This window comes from Silene latifolia, chromosome 10 (assembly GCF_048544455.1).
Source record: "Silene latifolia isolate original U9 population chromosome 10, ASM4854445v1, whole genome shotgun sequence".
NCBI classification, from domain to species: Eukaryota; Viridiplantae; Streptophyta; class Magnoliopsida; order Caryophyllales; family Caryophyllaceae; genus Silene; species Silene latifolia.
Genome location: NC_133535.1, coordinates 12405036 through 12425306, shown reverse-complemented (window position 1 = coordinate 12425306; position 20271 = coordinate 12405036). Strand labels below are relative to the sequence as shown.

At 38.8% G+C, this 20271-nt stretch overlaps 1 long non-coding RNA gene across 1 annotated transcript; it reads left to right on the top strand.

Annotated features, from left to right (window-relative positions):
- The first annotated feature begins 14168 nt into the window (after positions 1-14168).
- Positions 14169-16583, top strand: LOC141607266 (uncharacterized). The gene is made up of 3 exons (XR_012526902.1): positions 14169-14449; positions 14548-14657; positions 16374-16583. It is a non-coding gene; the product is annotated as an uncharacterized LOC141607266 (long non-coding RNA).
- The last annotated feature ends 3688 nt before the right edge of the window (positions 16584-20271 follow it).

Genomic DNA, 20271 nt, shown 5'->3' with positions numbered 1-20271 from the left:
GCCTATGATTGTGGACTCAGAGATATTGTCTTCGAAGGGCATCCTTTCACTTTCGATAATGGTCAAGTGGGTGATGATAATAGACAAAGTCGAATAGACCGAGCTATGGTGACGGAAAATTGGCAGGAACTGTACCCTTTTGCGAGGCTTATTCACATGACTAGAGAATGGTCTGACCATTCCATTTTAAAGCTGATTCTAGATGGTCGAGAGGGGCAACGTGAAGGGGGGAGGAGACCGTTTCGGTTTGAGCAGCTATGGGTGGGGGAAGAGGGGTGTGAAGAAGTTGTTAGGAGGGTGTGGGAAAGGGGCGGAACAGATTTTCCGGTGTTGGTGAGTGATTGTGCGGCTGAGTTGGTGGAATGGAAAAGCATTAATATTGGGAAGATTGTTAAGACCCTAAGTAAAAGGCGACGAAGGCTGCAGATTCTCGATGGGTTGGACCGTACGGCGAGTGTTGTCCAGGAGCGTAAGAGGATCACCAAAGAAATTGCACAGCTGGTCCGTGATGAAGAAATTTTTTGACGACAGAGGTCTCGCGCGCTCTGGCTTAAAGAAGGGGATAGGAACACCAAGTTTTTCCACCGTAAAGCGACACAAAGGAAGCAAAGGAATTATATTAGGAAACTTGTTGATGATGAGGGCCGAGTTAGGGAGGGAAACGAGGAGGTTGCGGGGGTGATTAAGGGGTATTTTGGTGAACTTTTCAGGTCCTCAAACCCACGTGATTTTGGTGATGTTATGGCTGGAATTGAGGGGCGAGTCACGGGATGGATGAATGAGTTACTTCGGCTTGATTACCGGGAAGAGGAAATTCTTGAGGCCCTTAACCAAATGCATCCTCTCAAATCTCCAGGACCGGATGGTATGAATGCTCTTTTCTATCAATCTTATTGGCATATTGTTGGTCCGTCTGTGGTTTCTTTGGTCCTAAGTGTTCTTCGTGGGGCACCTTTTCCGGAAGGTATTAATCACACTCATATTGTTCTTATTCCCAAGAATAAAGCTCCCGATAAAATGGTGGATTTTCGACCTATAAGTCTCTGTAATGTCGTCTACAAAATTGTTTCCAAGGTGTTGGCTAATCGACTCAAATTGTTCCTTAATAACATTGTGTCAGAGAATCAATCGGCCTTTACTCCAGGTAGGCTCATCACGGATAATATTCTTGTAGCTTTCGAAATTTTTCACCATATGAAGAATTCAAGGAGTAATGGGGGACATATGGCTCTAAAACTCGATATGGCTAAGGCGTATGATAGGGTGGAGTGGAGCTTTTTGGAGACGGTTTTGACCTCGATGGGTTTTGATAGTGCTTGGACAAATCGTGTAATGCATTGTGTTCGGTCTATATCCACTACTACAAATACAGGCAACCACAACGGCCCTTTAACAACGCTTATTCACGAAAATCATCAAAACACGTTGTAGAATTGATTCCGCGAATTTTACCAAACTTAATTACAACGGTTCTGTGTTGTTAACCGTTGTTATTGGTTTTAACAACGGGTCATACTTAAACAACCGTTGTTAATGAAAAAACTAATAACAACGGTTAAATTTTAACCGTTGTTAATGGTTTGGCGCCAAATTAGTGAAAAGTAATCACAACGGTTATATTAGAACCCGTTTTTAATACTTTTTAACAACGGTTGTAGACTCAATAACCGTTGTTATTAATATTATGAAAATCTTAAGAACGACATATTGCTTTATTCTGCTATACGCTACAAAACACAAACACAAGCTAATACTGCTACTATATCATCCTCCATTCCTCCCTGATCGTCTCTCTGTCTTCATCTCCGTCACTGTTGTCACGTCTTCTCTCCCTCATCGTGTTTATCAATCAGGTATATATATGTTTCTTAGCAACGCTTATAGATATAGGATTTTTTGGGTTATTATCTAATTTGTTGATAATTTAGCTTAATTGCTTTCCTGAATTTCGTTTATTTGTTTGCCTATTATTGTATTTTCTGAATTAGTTGCCTATTATTACGAATGTAGAATAATGACTCGAACTTGGGTGATTGATGCAAATATGAGTGACCGCACCTACAAGGATGGTTTAGCTGAATTTTATGAATTCGTTTCGAACAATTTGAAAGGTTCTTCTAGTATTGCATGTCCTTGTGAAAGATGTGGTAATATTAGCTATATGGCTTTTCCGGACGTTAAAATACACCTAGAAAAGTGGAGATTTAGTCGATCCTATACACTTTGGATTTTTCATGGGGAATCATTAGAGGAAGAGAATAACTCTGAAGAAGATGATGTTGAGGTACACGAAAGGCTAACTGATGATCCTGAGTTTGCCGAGTTTTTGAGTTGGAAGAGTTGGAAGTAGAGAAGTTGAATGTTGGGTCTATAGATAATGAAGAGAATGATGATGAGTCCATTGCTTTTGAAGATGTAGGTGATGACACTAGTAATTGGGATGACCTTAACAACATGTATGAGAAGTTGTGTGAGTCGAAGCACCTCTCGTATCCTGGTTGTAAGTTCACAAAAATGTCTATTTTGTGGTGAAGTTGTATAATATCAAGGGGGCAAATGGGGTGAGTGACACGTGTTTCACTAGTTTTTTAGCCTTGATAAAGGAGTTGCTTCCGGATGGTAATGTTCTACCTGTTAAGACATATGAGGCGAAAAAACTAATAAGAGAAGTGGGTATGAAATATGAGAAAATACATGCATGTCCAAATGATTGCATATTGTATCGGAAATTATATCAAAACTTAACCAATTGCCCTAAATGTTTGGAGTGGCGTTATAAGGATAAGGAAGGGATCCCGGCTAAGGTGTTGTGGTATTTTCCATTGATACCAAGAGTCATAAGGATTTATGCGAATCCCGATGATGCAAAAATGTTAACTTGGCATGAAACAGGAAGAATAAATGATGGAAAGCTAAGACACCTGGCAGATGGTAAGCAATGGAAATCGTTCGACGCTAAGTATCCCGAGTTCGGCAATGAACCTAGAAACTTACGTCTAGCGCTGTCCATTGATGGAATGAACCCACACGGAAACATGAGTAGCCAACATAGTACTTGGCCGTAGTGTTGGCTATTTATAACTTACCTCCATATGTGTGCATGAAAAGAAAGTATTTGATGTTGTCGTTGTTAATTTCCGGCCCTAAACAACCTGGAAATGATATAGATGTATATTTGGAACCTCTTCTAGATGATTTGCGATTGTTGTGGGATAGTGGGATAGAAGTATTTGATGCATATAAGAACGAAACTTTCAATTTGAGAGCGATGTTATTGTGTACAATAACCGACTATCCGGCTTATGGCGACCTTTCGGGCACACAGTTCATGGGAAAGAGGCTTGTCCATTGTGTGGGGAGGATATCGAGTCCGAATACTTGAAGTCTTCTCGTAAGTATGTGTATATGGGAAATAGGAGGTTCTTGTATCATGACCATTGTTATCGCAAGATGCGGAAAGCATTCAATGGAAGACAAGAACTTCGTCAACCTCCTAGAATTTTGAGTGGGCATGAAGTTTATCAGAAAGTAAAGCATATTGAGATAGATTATGGGAAGAAGAGCGGCTCTAAATTGTCTACTCGTGGGTATAAGAAAAGATCCATATTTTTTGATAAACTTCCATATTGGCCTGACCTGGAGGTCAGGCATTGCCTCGATTTCATGCACATTGAGAAAAATGTCTGCGATAATATTATCAATACCCTTCTGAATGTTCCTGGTAAAACAAAGGATAACGCCGCAGCTAGGGAAGATATGAAAATGATGGGTATTAGGCTAGAGTTGGCACCACAGAAGAGAGGTAATCGTACATTTTTACCGCCAGCAGCTTTTACCCTTTCACGGAATGAGAGAAAAGAGTTTTGTGCATGCTTGAATGGAATTAAAGTGCCACATGGTTATTCGTCGAACATCAAAAGCCTAGTGTCGATGCAAGACCTAAAACTCACCGGGTTAAAGTCACATGATTGTCACACTTTGATGCAACAATTACTACCTGTGGCTATTCGTTCCATTTTACCTGAAAAGGTAAGATATGCTATAACTAGATTCTGTCTCTTCTTCCAGTCCATATGCGAGAAAGTCATCGATCCCGATGACGCGGATTCATTGCAGGACCTCGTTGTAACCTCTCTTTGTCAGTTGGAAATGTATTTTCCACCCTCTTTCTTCACTATCATGATTCATCTGACCATTCACTTGGTTAGGGAGATTTTGTACCTTGGGCCCGTGTACTTGAGATACCAGTATCCTTTCGAAAGATTGATGAAAGTCTACAAGGATTATACATCTAATCGGTATCGTCCGGAAGGTTGTATTACTGAACGCGCTATTTTAGACGAAGCTCTTTCATATTGTTACGCTCATCTCTCCCCTGAGGAGTTGATTGTCGTTCTAAGAATCGTCATAGTGATTTGGATGACCGAGGAAAAGGTATTAGGGGCCGGGTTGAAAAAATTGTGACACGTGAAATGTTGCATTTAGCACACATGTATGTGCTAAACAATGAAGATGAGGTGCAACCTTATATTCAACAACACAAAGATGAGCTCAAATACGATCACCAAAACAAGACCGAGAAGTGGATTGCGAACGAGCATACGAAGACGTTTCCAGAGTGGTTTAGGAATATTGTCTTACAGTGTACTGATCAAACTGGTGATGACATCTCTCCTAGGTTACTACGTCTTGGTTTAGGTCCAAATGCCAGGGTCACCTTTTACAACAGTTTTGCCATTAATGGATATACTTTTTACACTCGCGAGCAAGATGAGGTGAGCACAATGCAAAATAGTGGTGTGAGTTCTGAATTTGAGGCAATGCACTTTGCTACTTCAAAAGATAAAAAGCCTATTTGGGGAAAATGCCTTTATTATGGTGTTATTCAAGAAATATTGGTACTAGATTACATTGATTTCACAATGCCTTTGTTTCGATGTAACTGGGTTGATAACAACATCCATTGTGTCCGAAAGGATAAGATGGGATTTACGTTGGTCAATCTGGGTAAGGTTGGCAATAATAAGGATGATCCTTTCATAATGGCATCCCAAGCTAAACAAGTGTTCTATGTCAGCGATCCTATGGATAAGAAGTGGTCTGTTGTACTGTCTATAAGGAAAAGAAGGAGTAGTCCATCCGATAATGGTGATGATGATCAGGATGTCGTTTTTGAGGGAATGGATCAGTCTACCAATGTATCTTATTTCGACGATGTTGACACTGATCATGAGGACACTGAAAGCATCTATATGCGTGATGACCATGGTGAAGGTATTTGGGTTAACGAAGAAACTATGACATCCAAGAAACGCCCCGATCCCGAGATAGTTCATCGGACACGGTATGCATGCATCTTTGGTGTTGTCTTATTTTCTTGATCTTATTATTAGATGTGGATCTTTGGTGTTGAAATTCTTTGAATAATGTTGCAAAGATATGGTGCTTCTCTTTGTTACAGTATGTATTGTTCTGAGTTTGGATTGTAATGGAATTACAGTAATTTTAAAAAAAAAAAAAGAGGTTCCACAATAACAACGGTTATATTTAAATTACCCGTTGTTAATACTTTCAACAACGGGTGTAGTACCTCTACCCGTTGTCAATTATTTTTTTTGACATATTTCATTTTGGCGCTAATTTGGTGAAAATATATTACAACGGGTATATTTTAACCGTTGTAATAAACTTTTGACAACGGTTTACTTTTATTGACCCGTTGTTATTAACATATAACAACGGTTCTTCTTTGAGCACCCGTTGTCAATAGTTTGTCTTAATAAAAAACTAATATAGAAACCCATACAGCATGCCATACACAAACACACACAACATTATTATTAGTTCAACCGTTGGGTATCCTGAGTTAATTCTACTCTCTTCCTCGCTTTTTACATTCTCGTCGCCGGCCGTCGCCCAGTTTCCGAAGCCCAGATTCCGTTGCCTTCCCTTATCATCCTGCTCGTTCTCTTTATCATCATCATCAACAGGTATGTTCACTTTAATTTTGTGTTTCGTCATTAGGGTTTTAAGACGATCATCTTGTTTCTTTTTCATGCATCTGTTTGTTTTTCGTCTTCTTTGTTATCTTATTTATCATCCCGCATCATCTACTTTACTCCTCTTATCAGGGTTTAGGATTTTAGAAGCTCAATCTGTTGTTTTAAATTTTCATTCCTATTAGGGTTTAGGGTTTTAGATAATACTCTGCATGTACGTTGTTAAGTTGTTCATTTCCTATATCATTCATATTTGGGTTTTAGGATTATCATGGGTGAAAAACGTAAAAGAAGTCAAAAGAATAATGAGTCTGGTGATAATAAGCCTGGTGAGAGGGGTGCTACGAAGTGCAAGAAAGTCCTTGCAGCTATAGCCGCTAAACAGTTGTCCAATTAACATGGAGTGAGATGGGTTTCCCTCTTTGGTCCAAATGCGGGTCTTTTCTCCAGTTGGATTGGTGCTTGCACAAGACAGTTTGTGCCTATCCATTTAAATGATGTTAGAACTTTGAATCCAAAATTGGCGGAGTTATACTTGGCTCGTGTAAAGGAAGGCTTTATTATACCCGATAAAAGCCATGATGAGTATTTAATGCATAAGGCCGCGGATGTCCACAAAAAGCGGTGGAAGTGTGGCGTTGCTAGGGATTGGTTGTATGTGGACAAGGCAACGGGGAGATGCGTAAGAGCCCACCGGAAAACAAGTGTCCCACCATCAAGCAGGAAGAATGGGATCTTTTCAAAAAATGAGAACTACTGAGAAGTTTCAGGTTAAATATCCTCGCCTTTTAACGATTTACCTATCATTTTTTTAATTAATGAGTCCTTTATATAATCTTTTTATTATCTCATCTACTTGCGCTTTTATATAATTATTTGAAGGCCGTTAGCAGAAGAAATCGTGCTAACATTTCATGCAAGAAGGGGAAATTCTATGGTTCTCGAGGCGGTTACAGAAAGATAGAAGAGGACCTCGTAAGTAGCATGCATTATTCCCCTGTGAGACTTTATTTTTTTAATCACACTTGGACTTGCATTGATACACATTTACGTGTATAAATGTTACCATGTTAATGTGTAGGTGGCAAAGGGAGTGAAAGAGGTGGATCGGCATGTAACTTATAAACAAGGGCACACGCCTAAAGGATCCCGGTCGTCGCGTGACAAATATAATGAGGAAGTTTTGGCCAACATAGTAAGCATTATTTTATTAAGACGAGTTCATTACTAACTTTATTATTTTAGTCACAAATATAATTTGAAGTTTATTTAATATATTATAGGATAACGTAGTGAAAGAGGTAGAAGAAGGGAAATTCACTCCCAGTGGTCGTAATGACGTTCTTGCTAGAGCGATCGGCCGACCCGAACATCCAGGTCGTTTGAGGGGCGTCCCGTTACAGGTTGGAGTAACGAAATATTATGGGAAAAGCGCCCAGATAAAGAAGAAAAGGAAGACTAAGGAAAAGAAGGCTGACATGGTAACATTTATTCTATTATTTTCATTTAAGTTCAATTCACATGTTATTGTTGGGATAAAAATTGCCGACAGATTACATTCTTGGCAAGCGACTTGATTAATGGCATCCGTACTACTAAAGTGAATCTGGAGGTAAGCTTTCCGAAGAAGAAGTGAAGATGATGGAGGATGTCATTTCTCAAGGGGGTAATAATAAGGTACAACAGATTGGTCAAGAGGCCGCTACTACCTTGGCAATACATGAGAAGGAAGTATCGGTCAACGAGATTCGAAAGATCGGTACCTAATAATGCTTCTGAAGTTGTAACAACTAAAGCCGATCGGGTACCTAATACTTCCTTATTTTTCTTTTGTTTTTTTTTTGGGTAAGATCGGGGGTGTGTTCACCGCCGGCTCTAATGCTATAACCCGACATGGTGCCATTGAATTGGTTAATTTTATTAGGTAAATAATGGGTCTGAAAAGGAGACACAACTTGAGAAGACGGTGATGGAAAACAAAGATACATCCCCTTCAAGTCGGTTCCTGTTTTCGTAAGGTATGCATGAAGTGTTTAATTAGTTAAATTTATATGAATGCTGAAGTTTGTGCAAAAATCGGCCCGAGACAGAAAGCGTTTTTGCAAAATCTTTTGAATTTTGAAGCGTTTTTGCAAAGATATAATAATGTATGTGTATATTCTTCAGGCCGTAAACAAGAGGCCGTTATTCTTCGACCCTAATAGAATCGAAAAGCCACATGTGCGTGTTGGCGGGGGTCTCGTAGAAAACAAATCTGCGAAATGAAATCGTAGTTGTTCATGGCGAAAAACTTTTGCCGAATCATAGAATAGTAGAGATAACTACAGTCTTTCCAGACCATGAAAACTTTCAACCGCATGTCCCGATTCGTGACGACATTACCATTCGGGAGATGCGCTTGGAAGTTTCATCCAATGGCCTGAAACTCACATCTACTTGGCGAAGATATCTCCGCCGCCTCAAAGACGGAAACGGTTGGGGTTAGAAGAAATACCTTTATATATATGTTACATTTTTAATTGTTGAATGTTTTTATATGTTAAATTTATATGTTATTTTTTTTTGTAGGGAACAAAAAAGCCGGCTTTGGTGGATAAGCCTAAGTCCACAGACATGCCAACGACCTCGTCGAGACAACAACTTGATGAGGTATTTAATTAACTTCTCCATTTTTTTAAAAACCTCGCTCCCTTTATTTATATTTTGTCTGTTTATAAAAAGCATGGTAATTTTGTGTAGGGGACAAAAAAGACTGATAAGCCTAAGTCCCCAGTCTTACCTGCTACTACTACCTCATCATTGAAAGAGCAGGTTGACGAGGTATTTAATTAAGTACGCTTTTATTTTTATTACTCCAACTGCTAGGATATGTTACCTTTGGATTTTTTTATTATTTTAATTATCTACTACATGTGTAGGCTGGTGGTAGTAGCACAAAATCAAAGACTCATTCTTTCCCGGACCTGAAAGTAGTTAGGAGTTTAAACTCCACACAATATAAAGGGAAGGATTACATGCAAAAAGTAAGAACGGTGACGATGAAGAAACTTCATGAGGAGGTTGCCCATCGCATAGCCAACGAGCAATTGATAGCTATTCCGCTCGAGGAGGATATTCTAGGGGTTGAGCGCCAAGCACATCTTACATGGGATGTGCTAGCCGTATGGGCTGGCCTAGACCAGATTGATGTCCAACACGTATTTGTTTGGATGAAGTAAGTTTCTTAATAAATAATTTCATAGTCTAATATTCTGACTACTAGATAGTGTTTTAAATACCGGAATTAATACCGTAATAATGTAGGATATTGAAATTGAGAGTGATCCCCGAGAAGAATATTCCATCTGATCAATACGGATTCCTGTGCCCCTATGTTTTATCTTTATTTATTCTGGATTTCTCGTTCGACCAACGGGTAGATTATATTGCTCAACAATTGGCGACAACCAAGAAGCTGATTTTTGGCGCTTATAATGAAAAAGGGTAATAATCAAATTAATATTACGTTTCCCCCTACAATTGCATTTTCATAACTAATATATGTACTTGTTAATAATGATGATGTCTCTTGATGTAGGGCTCATTGGGTGCTAGCAGCCATCATGCCGACAAAGAATAAAGTTTTCTGGTTGGACTCTTTACATCATCAACCAAGCGAGACTTTTAAGCGCTTGATTAATATGTAAGTTTATAATACTGATTTATTTATAATAACATTAAGTTTCAATTTTTATTTATAGAAAAAAGCTCATTTTTGCCCCTAAAAAAATGAGTTTCTGCCTCCTTTTTTATTTTTAAAAAAAAGGGCCTTTGAGAAGAAAAGAGCAAACGAGCAGGATCAACCCACGAAAGATTCTGATGTTGGCCCTGATTTTATTACGATAATAGGGGTACATGCTCAAATACAATAACATTAAGTGCAAAATCTGTGTTTAATACTAATACAATACCTAAAGTTCAAGATTCTGATGTGAGCCTTCTCTCGTCTGTTTGTTTTTATGTAATAATAGGTCCCTCGCCAGCCAGATAGCATACAATGTGGATACTACGCTTGTCGGTTCATGTTGGAGATTATTAGGCGAAGATATATCATTATTCCTCCAAAGGTTAGTAATTTAATAATGTGTTTATTACTTTTTTTAAATTAGAGCTAATGTTGTCATGCTTGCTGCTATATATACCATGATGTTGCTATGTTGTCTTGCTTGCTGCTATATATACCATAATGTCTTCTCTTTGTTTTTTCAAAGTATGCAATCAACCCGTCGTAAGCAGTTGAGCAAGTACTCAAATATAGATATAGACGAGGTAAGAGACATGTGGGGCAACTACGTCTTAGAAAATAGAAATGCATGATACTCAGAGTTTAGATCAACTTATTAGTAAATTTTTTGTTGAAGTTAGGGAATGATTAGTTCATGTAAATTCAACTCCTTGTAAGTATATATATATGATGCAGCTGCTGTTGTGGTTGAATTGAATCTATTGAGTTCTGATGAACCCAGCTGTGATTTATGCTGGTGCTGGTATATATGCAGGTTTTTGAATGGCATGAAACAAATTTATTTGATCAAAACAATAGGAGTTCGTAATAAAAACGGTTACTAAAAAAAACCGTTGTCAATACCTTTCACAACGGTTAATAAAAATAACACCGTTGTGAATGACATTCACAAATACCCGCGCATAATATTCAACAACAGGTTTTAATCAAAGAACCGTTGTTAAAACTTTTCACAATTTTGGAGGTAAAATTAAAACAACGGGTATTAAACAAAGAACCGTTGTTAAAAAAACTTTCAACAACGGGTATGTACCATAAACCCGTTGTCAAAAGACTTCACAATTTTGGAGGGAAAGTTACAACAACGGTTATACATACGACAACCGTTGTTATATCATTCCCTCCAAAATTTTGAAACACTTTCCACAACGGAGAACACCCAACAACAACGGCTTTTAACCGTGGTGAATACTTTAGACAACGGTTTCACTAAATAAGCAAACCGTTGTAAATACCTTCTACAACGGCCGCTTTAACAACGTCCGCTTTTTGATTTTACAACGGTTTTTACCCGTTGTTATAGGCTGTATCTGTAGTAGTGATCCTTCTCGGTCCTTGTCAATGGGCGCCCGACTGATCCGTTTGTCCCACAACGGGGGCTCCGACAAGGAGACCCGTTATCTCCCTATTTATTTATTCTATGTGCGGAGGTCTTATCTAGCATGATGCGCAGGGCAATGGAGGTTGGGGCTATTCATGGGGTCCGTGTGGCTGCCCGAGCTCCGAGTGTGACTTACTTACTTTTTGCCTTTTCTTCACGCAAGCAAATGTTGCGGAGGCAACCCGGGTTAAGGAGGTGCTTATGAGGTATGAGGGGGTTTCGGATCAGATGGTTAATTTGGAGAAAACAACTGTGTCCTTTAATCGAGGTACCACTTTGGCCCGAAAAGCAGATGTAGCTGGAGTGCTTGGGGTACGGGTTGTGGAAGTGCAGGATAAATATTTGGGTCTTCCAACTATGGTCAGTCACTCGAAGGGGGTTATTACTAAGACGATCCGGGACAAAATTAGCAAGAAATTGCAAGGTTGGCGAGGAAAGTTGCTCTCTAAAGCGGGGAGGGAAGTTTTGATAAAGGCAGTGGCCCAATCTATTCCCACTTATGCTATGAGTGTCTTTAAATTACCGGCTACTTTTTGTGATGAGCTGCGGTCTCTTGTTTCGGGTTTCTGGTGGGGGTCGGATAGAGGCAAGAGGAAAATTCCATGGGTGGCGTGGTCGAGGCTTTGTGAACCTAAATGCAAAGGCGGGCTTGGCTTTCGGGATTATCTAAGCTTTAATAAAGCCCTGCTTGCCAAGCAAAGTTGGCGGTTGCTTACCAACAATGATAGTCTCATGTCTCGGATGCTTAAGGGCAAATATTTTTCTGATGCTTCGTTTATGGACGCGCAATTGGGGTCAAACCCGAGTTACACGTGGCGTGGTATTTGGGAGGCGAGGGATGTCCTTCTACTGGGACTTCGACGGAGGATTGGGGATGGGGCGAGTACAAGGGTGTGGGTTGATCCTTGGATACGTGGGACTCAAACCAGGCGGGTTATCTCGCCGCGGAGGGAAGCTGATGTGGATATGTTGGTTAAGGAGCTCATGGTTGAGGATGGCACGGGGTGGGATGAGGTGAAAATTCGAGAGACTTTCTTAGCTTTCGAGCAGGAGTGGATCCTTAGTTTGCGTATTAGACAACCCAATCTGGCTGATGAATGGTGTTGGGACCCTGAACGGGACGGGATTTACACGATGAAGTCCGCATATCGTCTCCTCCGAGAAGCTAACGATGATGGTCCCGGGCAATCAAACGATACAGCTGAGCGTTTGCTATGGAACAAGGTGTGGAAGAGTCACGCGCTCCCCCACATTAAAATCTTTTTCTGGCAGTTGTGTCTCGATGCTATAGCTACGCGAACTAATATTGCTACACGGATGAGAAATGGGACGGATACTTTATGCCCTATTTGCAACAGCTTCGAGGAGTCTAACTTTCATCTTGTTCGCGAATGTGGGTGGGTGGGATGGGTTTGGGATGGGGTCGGGTTGGAGTTAAAGAAGGGAGATGGGTTTGAGAGGGTGAGGGAGTGGGTGGAAGAGGAGTGGAGGGAGTGGAGTGTGAGAGAATGCTTAACTTTTATGACGGGGTGCTGGGCTATTTGGGAGGCGCGAAATAAGTGGGTTTTTGAGGGCAAGACGATTAATCCTGAGACGGTGGTAAGGAGGATCCGAGGGCTTTTGCGGGAAATGCTGGAAGACTAGGGGGTGGAGGAGGACTGTAGTGGCGGGAATGGGGGCTTATGCGGTGTAGGAGAGGGAGGTTGGGTGAAGCCTGTGGGTGGGGAGTTTAAAATTAACGTTGACGCAGGAGTTGTAAGTGGTGTTGGGACGGGAGTAGGAGCAATTTGTCGGGATGGGGAAGGTTATATGGTGTGGGCCTTGACGGAGCAGGAGACTGTAGAGCGTGAGCCGGCGGAGGCGGAAGCTTTGGCCATTCTTGCTGGGGTTCGGGAAGCACAGCGAAGAGGTATGAGGCGTATTGTAGTGGAAGGCGACTGCATTACCGTCATCCAGGACTTGCAAAAGCGAAGACAAGGGCGAAGTAACATTTTTATGATTTATGAAGAGATTTTTGATGTTTGTATTCATTTTGAGTCGTGTGTGTTTTCTTTTACTCGTAGGAACTTTAATAGTGTCGCTCATAGTTTAGCACATATCGATCCTTGGCTCAGTGGCTGTAGGAGATGGGACGAGGATGTGCCTCAAAATATCGGTGATTGTATTGCACGTGATCGTTTATCTATGAAGTAATACCCTTCCGAGTTTTTTCAAAAAAAAAAGAGTTTAGTGGTAAAGTTTCGTTAATAAAGTTGGGGATTTGATTCTTACTCGTGATATAATACGCTTTTCTGTACCAGTAAAAACTTAGGAATTAGGATTGTCTTAACTTCAGACTTTTTAGACTTTCATTTTATATTTTATTATATCTAAGGTGTAAGTATCGTCTTAAATCAAGATGTTCTAAAACAAGAATTAGTGTTCTGACTATATTTCGTTAATCTATTTTATTTACACAAATTCTCATTTGTGACAGGCTAAATCCGTCACAAGCTTGTGACGTGAGACAAACTTGCAAGTGGGAGAGCAAGTAGGGAGGGCAAATGGGAGGGGATTGTGAGAGGTCACAAGCAAGACGGACTGTTTTATTTATATACAAATAAAATCTTATACTTATTCCTTGGATTTCATATATTCTTGAAACTAGATTTGGCAAAATGACCTGATGTAACGCCCCGTAATTTCGGACCGTTAATATATTTCGGAAGTAATTTATTAATCAAGTAAAATGTGATAATAATGTATTTAAAGTAAAAATAATTCAAAGAAATATAATTTTATTATATTTTGAAGAAAAGTATTTATTTTGATAGTTTCGAAATGTTTAAAAATAGTTTAAACCGTGTAAAAACTTTTTATTTCGAAATAAGGGCATATCGGGGGGAAAATGACAATTCTTTTGAACATTGGGTAAATGATTTTGGAAATGGGTCGTATGAGTATTCAATTTTCTTGTAATCTCGTGTTTAAGAACTTTGGTCTTGTCGGAATTTGCGTTTGACAAACGGTTTTAATTATTATCGAAACGAGCCAAAACCGACTCGTAAAATCCCGACTAAAACCCGCACTTTTCCTCCTTTCCTTTCCCTTTCACGCGGCACCCTTCCCCCTTCCTTCCTTTTTCTGATTTTTTTTCATCTTCCTCTTACATTTTTATAATTCCAAAACCAAAATCACCATTTTCATCTTAAAATCCAAGCAAAAATCACCATAACTTCCTCATTTCTTATCGGATTTTCACATAATTTATATTTCCGGAATCCTCTCGTCGAGATCTACCTCCTGGTATATTTTAATTTCAGTTTTCTTGAAGTTGTTTTAAGACGATTTTGGGCAAATTTCGGTATTTTGTACTTATTATTGTGTTTTTATTGTTTATTTAGGTGAAGAATTGGAAGACGAGTTTGGGGACTCGTATATTGTCGACGATAGTGGCTAGTTGCTTGTTAGGGTTTGGTTTTTAAGGTGCTAATTGCTCATTTTCTAGCTTAAGGTAACATATTTCGAGTTACTCGACGAATAATCGTCACATTCTTTGCTTTTTGTATGTTTTTGTGATTTTTGTTTGAGTAGTAAATTTTCACATGATAAAATGGGTTGCATGCATGTCTAATGCTTGTCTTTTGTTAGTTTAAGTTAACCATTTGTATATTATTGTTTAGAACAAATTTGGATGAGTAATTATTTGATGGGACAAATCCGCGGGTTGGCTGGAACGTGTCAGTACCGGACCGAGACATTTTCCAATGTTTCCAAAAATATGACAGATTGAACGGCGTCGAAAAATTAGGTGGTTTAGCCACTTGAATCACTCAATTCGGAGTCCGTATGAGTATTTGGCGTCGTTTTACCGAAAAATTTATAGAAAAGTTACTGTTCACAGCGCGGTACTGTTCACAGCAGTGAAACAGGCCCGTGACGGGCCGCGGCAGGCCCGTGCTTGGCCCGGGTTGGTCCGTCGCTTGTTTCGCGGTTTTTCATGCAATATTTGTCATTTCGGGTTCATTAATGTTATAGTTAGTATAAGTCACATATGAGTATACTTTTGAATTGAATCATATTAGTAGTAAAAATTATGTTAATGGTAAAAATTAAGTTTATATTAGTAGTTGCACATGTTAGGATAGATTATAAAATAAAATTGTAATGAATAGGCTCAAAATGAATTTTATAGTGCTAATTGTAATGTTTTGTTGATTGTGCCGAAAACTGAGCCTTAGTCCCTTTGACTGATTCGATGTCAGTCAAATGAGTGATTGGTCAGCCGCAATTTAACCCGTACCTGTCGCAGGGCTGGGGTTGCGGGTAAAAATTCGGTTGGATGAAATTTTATATGAATTGGATAATCGGCCTTTTTCTTGTTTTAGGCCATTTATCAAGTTTTTAAGTTCACATGTATAGTTGGTTGAATTTAATAGTTTCTTATATTGTAGAAATGGCCCTAGATTCCCTGAAACCTTTAATATTGTTAATATTGCTAGAAATGGTATTGGTATTAAATACTTTCTTGCAGGTTGTTGTGTTTGTCATAGATAGGTCTTTATAGTCTCTGACGAGTATATGTTCACTGCTTAGTAGCCTTTGTGTTCCTGACTAGTGGATTTATATCCAAGTTGGGGCATGACCTCGTTACTTATTTTGATAGTAAGTGGTCAGCTTAAGTACTAGCCAACCCTTTGGTGGACTCCTTAGGGTACTCACTTTGTTTTAGAAAAATTGTGGGTCTTGGGTGCGGTGGTGTGTATCCGCATGTCTAGGTCTGCGCAGATTTTAGGCTAGGGTTGTGTTGTGTCTTGGCCATGTTTTATTAATATTAACCGCTGAGCCAAGATACCGGTTCGATTACCTTCCCTACCTCGTGGTATAGACTCGAGTTACAGAGTGACTATTGACGGTGCTAAGAACTTATGCCTGTCTTTGATATATTGCCCTTTCTTGTATGGTGATTTTATGAATTGTAATAGGTGAGATGTAAGCCGGTTACAATTGATAAAGTTTGGATTACTATTTGTTATATGTTTCACATGATAGTTTAATTTGGTCAGTTTAGGGGTCATATGTTAGAATACTTGATAATTGAATTACTTATCATGTTGTTAAAATGTTTCATTACATGTTACATTAAATATGACGTTTCGTGGCTGGGAGGACTCGAAGTTACTCCCCACTGAATTGTGGCTTTCGTGTTTGTATAAAATGCAATTGACAGGTTGATGATGCTTAGTTGGGGTACACAGACGAGCTAGTGAGCAAGAGAACCTTGGACCTAGTTTTGGCTATTTTTATAGTAAACCTTTAGACTTTTGGTTTTGTATATATTTTGAAGGGACATATGTCTCCCTCTTTTTCTTTGGGTTGTATCTCTATATTTTCTTGCCTTTAGCATAGTTATGTAAATTAGTTTGATAGAATTTACAGGTTTTGGCACCCTTCTCTTGGAGATGTTTGTGAATGGTTAGAAAAGTTTTAAAAATTACAGGTTTTGTCCAGTTGAACAAATTACAAACATATCCTGTCAGTTTTTCTGTAGAATTTACGTAATTATTTAACGCTAAATTTAAGGGTGTCACAGTTGGTATCAGAGCTTGTTGCTCCCGACGCACGTTTGTGCACCCCACCTAAAATCACTTGACCTTTAAATAATAAACTTGAGAGATGGGTAGGATGGGTAGAGTTAGGATTTTATGTGGTAGTCTGTTTGTGATTGCTATTTGTTAGGTTCTAACCAATGTTCTATTTTGCAAGATGGCTCTCCAAGAAACGTAGATAATGCAATCTTACCAGCTGGGTTTGTTAGCTGTTAGTTGTTAATTTTCGTGCCGTTGAAGTTATGACCGTGATCTTACTCGTTGGTGACTAAGACTGAGTGGCCGTTGCCGAATGTTGAAGATTGGTTATGCCAAATGAAGAATGCTTCCACTTTCTTGATACTTCTTTTCGTATTTAGTGTATCTTACCTTAATCTTCCAATCTCGTTGTTTATTCGTCTTTTTAATTCCTCTTCTCTCGCCTTGGTAACTACTTTTCTGTTCTTTCTCCCGATTCATCCTTGGTTCGTTTTCTTCTTATAATAAGAGTCCTTGTGGACACCCTCCTTTTATTCCGCAGGATAGTTCCCTTGTTCAAGAGAACCCAGTTTTGAGAGAATGTATCATTGGAGGGCGTGAACGAGTTGAGAAATTGATTGTTTAAGGTTTGAGTTGTATAGGAGAATATAACTTGGGATCCTTTGGTTAGTCTTGTTAGTTGTGCTTGATATGAGAGCCTAGTGAGTTGAGAAACACCCTGGGATTTATGTCTATTGAGAGCTTGTTTGTTATAGATGATTGAGCATGGGTACTACCATAGCACATAAGATGGAATGAACCTGAGCTACTTCATTTGAGAGTCTCGATGTTTCCTGTGGAGAATTAAAGGAATGATAGTTAGCACTAATCCTTGTAGGCCTTGAAAGGAATACAATAGGACATTGATGTTGTTTAATGGATTGGTATTGTACTTTGGAATTAGTTAGTTTGTTAAACCTTTTGAGTTGACCAAATCTAGTATAGAGTAGCCCTTGTTGACCTTTCGAAATTTGAGAACACGTGGTTGACTTTATTTATCATATCTGGATTTGGGAATTTTGGTGGAATGTTGTTTGATGTAGTTCGTGAGTTCAAGGGTGTGATTCTAATTTATGGTATCGGAGACTAGAAGTATTAAGTGGTGAGATGATGGAGTAGACGAGCTATGGTACTTGGGGATGACATAGTAAGTGAAGTTCAATGACGAGAATTGTAAAGGAGATACTTTGGGACATGTGTTGTAACAAATGAATTTGTGTGGTGAATTGATTTTGGCTCTTAGAACCAATTGAGTTGAGGAATACCTACCCTCGTGGAGTCCTTGTTAGTCCTATGATTTGGTGGACTTTTGAGGCTTTGTTGAGCACCTTAGTGAGGTAACCTTACCATATCGATCATAAGTTTTGATGAGTGTTTGGTAAGCAGTAACCCTTTCATTATGCTGCTTCTGTTCTCCTTTCCTTCTCTTTAACGATCATTGAACCCTGTTTTTATGCCAAAGTTTACGTGTCATCTTCTTGCCCGGGATATCTTCTTAACTCGTATACCTCTTATTTTTGCCAACCGTTATCTTTACGGTCCGACTCCTTAGTTTCCTAACTTGTCAGGCTCATGCACCATTCGAAAATATTTTACCGTTTCTCTATCTTGTTATCACTCCTTATCTCCTTAGTATAGTTGGTACCTTGTTGACCATGTTTACAGAGTTAGTGAGATGTGACTTGAGGATATAGGATTGACTAAGTAGTCGAGTTTGTGATTGGCTTCCATAAGCACTTTGGAGATGGGAGTTTGATAATGTATATGTTACCGTGTGAGAAATGTTAAATGTGAGATTATTAATTGGTTTTAGTGAGTGATAGTGATTACTACTTGAGGTATGGTATGAGAGTGAGAGTAAGCTACATTATTGGGAGGTTTTAGCACTTGTTTTGGTAACTAGAAAGGGTAATGGTATGGTTGACACCAATTGTTAGGCTAAGGAACATAATTTCAATTTATGGTTTTAGGAACTCTGAGGTGATAAAGTGTTGTTACAATTATGACCTTGTTCCTTAAGAATTTGATGGTAAGTAAGTTTAGGGTATCAAATTTGAAAGAATACTCCTTGGGGATGTTGATGACCAGAATGGATTGGTGATGTGGTATTAGTTGGCTCTTGAGAGTTCTTGAGTTGAGAGAGACTTAGTATTGAGAAGAATTTGTTAATCCTATAGTTTTATAGACCTTGAGGTCGCATTGAGTACTTGAGATGATGGGACGGTGTTGTAGCTGAGTGTAGCTGAGTGTAGTTCCGCTTTTGGCAATCCTTAATAAGTAAAAGGATAGAGGAACTTGAGATCCTATTGATTTTACGGATTTTGGGGTTGGTATGTTACTATCTTGTTTTGAAATGAGAACCTTGTAGAACATTTGAGGAACCCATAGTTGACACTAGTTGGATACGAATATAACTTTGTTGGAAGCCTTGACCATAGGCTTGTGAAAGTTGTTTCGGGATGTTTGAGAATTTGGAGCGATGAGATCACACTTATAGTGAAATATCTTGTTCCAGTGAATATATTAGGAAGAGGTAACATAAGCGATTGAGGAAACCCTTGGGAGTGATGTTGTTGTTTGAGATAAGAGTGTCTGGCGTTTCCTTGTTGTCTAATCTCCCTTTTTCCTTGATCATGAGCGTTACCGCTCATACCTCTCTTCCTTACTTCATCATACTCCTCTCATAAGTTTGATGTTGGTAACCTATGAAACTCCATCTTTGACACCCTATTAGGTTCGACTTCAATTCTTACCCCATGAAATTTTGATTTATTTCCGTAAGGTATTCCTTTTTCTTACTCTTTTTCCGAGTTACTAAGCCGTATTTAATTATAATTAGTAAAGATAGTATTCTTATTATAGAACTTTAAACCAAAAATTTTGGAAATGCTTTTATGATTGTTTTTAATGGTTTTAACAGTAGTGAATGTTAAATCTCGTTGTTGGTGACGTCCCAATAATGGGTTTTCTCATTTATTGGTGTAGAAATATTTTTTTTATATATCTTGATATGAATGTGGATGTTCTTGTCTGATCAACGAGAGTATCACCGTTTCATTGAAAAGATACCTGTATTTTCTTATAACTATATTGTTAAGATGTTGTATACTATGATTTCTCCTTCTGAGTTTCGAGGACGAAACTTTTAAAAAGGAGGGGTGATTGTAACGCCCCGTAATTTCGGACCGTTAATATATTTCGGAAGTAATTTATTAATCAAGTAAAATGTGATAATAATGTATTTAAAGTAAAAATAATTCAAAGAAAAATAATTTTATTATATTTTGAAGAAAAGTATTTATTTTGATAGTTTCGAAATGTTTAAAAATAGTTTAAACCGTGTAAAAACTTTTTATTTCGAAATAAGGGCATATCGGGGGGAAAATGACAATTCTTTTGAACATTGGGTAAATGATTTTGGAAATGGGTCGTATGAGTATTCAATTTTCTTGTAATCTCGTGTTTAAGAACTTTGGTCTTGTCGGAATTTGCGTTTGACAA